The sequence below is a fragment of the Scylla paramamosain genome, chromosome 12, assembly GCF_035594125.1.
Source record: "Scylla paramamosain isolate STU-SP2022 chromosome 12, ASM3559412v1, whole genome shotgun sequence".
Classification (NCBI taxonomy): Eukaryota; Metazoa; Arthropoda; class Malacostraca; order Decapoda; family Portunidae; genus Scylla; species Scylla paramamosain.
In genome coordinates, this window is record NC_087162.1 from 2,215,001 (window position 1) to 2,217,500 (window position 2,500).

General features: G+C 43.4%; 1 protein-coding gene across 5 annotated transcripts in view; it reads left to right on the top strand.

The window, feature by feature from the left end:
• The window catches only part of LOC135105508 (uncharacterized), a 174,871-nt gene that overhangs the window by 81,466 nt on the left and 90,905 nt on the right, over positions 1–2,500 (top strand). For 2 of the 5 annotated variants that reach the window (XM_064013663.1, XM_064013665.1), the window contains exon 1: positions 1–854. This exon is cut by the window's left edge. The exons of the other annotated variants lie outside the window; for them this stretch is intronic. The gene's annotated coding sequence lies outside the window, so the exon portion shown is untranslated. The remainder of the gene's footprint in view (positions 855–2,500) is intronic. 5 annotated transcript variants of the gene reach the window in all.

Genomic DNA, 2,500 nt, shown 5'->3' on the forward strand with positions numbered 1-2,500 from the left:
CTGTTTTATAGACTGAAAGAGTTGCCTAGTTTATAGACTGAAAAAGTCGCGTTCCTACACGTCCTATTACTCTTCATTTCAAGGATATTCTGAGATGGCTGATGTGAACGTCGTACTTCAAAACTTAGCCGTTCATGACGACAGTAAATACAGTAAAGCGAATAAACACTCGATTAATGTAACGAAAGCCTTCCCTTCATGTCTGTTTGATTGGTGTATTTAAAGCTCCGTGCGGGCCCAGCGCTCCTCAGGCGTGCTCTGTGACCTTGAGCAGCAGCAGCAAAGTGGACCAGCTGAAGCGAGGCACTGGAAGCACCCGGGCGGTCGAGAGTGAAAGTGGCGGGGGCGGAGGAAGAGTGGCGCGGGCAGCACTGCCTCACTCGCTGGCAGATACTCGCGTGCCGACCGTCCCGCAGACCCAGACCTGAGGAGTGAGGTGTTCCAGGCCGTCTGGGAATACTGTCGCGCACTGCACTCCGCTCGCCTCGCGCGTTGCCGCCTCACGGTCTTAGCACATCATTAGTCTTGGTGCAAAAAAAATAAAATAAAGCAAGCGACATAGTTATCTGCGGGACGAGGTTTTAAACGATGTAGTCTCTAGACTTCAAGTAGCTGAGTTAGAATGAATGCACATGCGAAATAAATTAATGTGACTCACAAATCCTGCAACGAACTGAACTCTTAACGAGTGTCTGTATGCCACATGAAAGAAAGAAACCTTTTGTGGTGAAATATATAGTGATATTAAGTGTAGACAGTTTAGCAAGCTGACATAGCTAAAAAGTACAAGTGATCCAGGACTTAAAATACTCAACGACAGGGAACTTCAACGCAGCGAGAACAACCGTTCGAAGGTAAGCGAAGGTCGAGGTGCTGTAACCCAAATAACGGATCTATCGGCGTCCGCAGGAAGTAGAGAGGAGGATGAGAGGGAGAGCAGGAGGCAAGGACGGGTGGTGGAGGACGACGAGGAGGGAAGCTTGCATTATCAGTTTGTTTCATGTTATTCAAAATGATACAGAATTCAAAGAAAAATATTTCAGAAACAAACTGATCAATGGAGAAAAATGCGCAAGATTTCACATGGACACAAAATCTCACCAGTGGAAAGTTTTGTGTTGTTTTTTTGGCTTGAGAATGGCTGCTCTTAGATTCTGAAGTGTAAATTCTTGCAATAGCAGGTCGCGTTGTCTGCTTCAGAATCTAGGGAACTGTGGCAGTAACTCGAGCTCAAAAAGTTAATAAGTGCTACGAAGCTACAAAATGCTGTTAATTTTTTATCTAAGGTAAATGAAAGTGTTTGTGAAAAGATCGATTTTTTAGCTTCTTAAAACGTAGCTTTTTTCTTGGTATACTGTGTACAGTACATATTTTTTACACATGTATGCTGTACTTCCAACTCTCTCTCTCTCTCTCTCTCTCTCTCTCTCTCTCTCTCTCTCTCTCTCTCTCTCTCTCTCTCTCTCTCTCTCTCTCTCTCTCTCTCTCTCTCTCTCTCAGACTGTTTGTCTGCCTTCATCTATCGTCAATGTATCAATCTGTGTGTGTCTCTCTCTCTGTCTGCCTGCCTGTCTGTCTGTCTGTCTGTATCAGTCGGTCCGTCCGTCTGCCTTTTGGTCTGTCGGTCGGTCAGTCGGTCTTTACATCGATATGATTGTCGGCCTGATTGTAAGTGTGTGTGTGTGTGTGTGTGTGCAGTACGTGCGACTGGAGCAGATGAAGAGGGGAGATGAATAGCCAGATTGAGCAACTGGCCGTGATCTGCTTACCGTTCTGCCTTCCGGAGTGCTTAGCGAGATAGGTGATACCATCCTGTGTGTGTGTTGTGTGTGTGTGTGTGTGTGTGTGTGTGTGTGTGTATCGGAAGCATGCAAACATTTATACAACTGATGCCACTGTAATTTGCAGAGGAAAGCATGAAAATAATTGATGACACCGTAATCTGCAGAGGAAAGCATGAAAATAATTTATGGCACTGTAATTTGCAAGGGAAAGCATGTAAGTTATCGATATTGACCTTGTGTATCCCCTCAAGTAATTTGCAATCCAAGTTCTGACAGTGACCTGCATGCCAGAGAAGGATGTGGTAATATCCTCCTATGTCAGGTCAGGGTTGGAGGCATACACAGCTTTTCCAGGCCGACAATCACCGCTGAGATTATTTAGGTTTTTACACCTGGTAATAAGCCGCGGCTTTTTTAAGGAGAGATGAAGTGTAAAGAAGCTATTGTTATGCTGCTCATTACTAGAGTTTAGAGAGATACATAGTTAAATGCATCGGTAATATACGAGTATATATACACAGAGACATAGAGATATAAATATATACTTACATACATACATACATACATACACACACACGTATATTCAAATATATTTGAGCATATACAAAAAAAAATTGCATATGAATTCAAACTTGTCTAGTTTTCAACGTGGTTAATATTCATTTAGATCCTTCCTTGTTGCTCCGTTCCTCTTATTCAGTCTGATATATCAATGT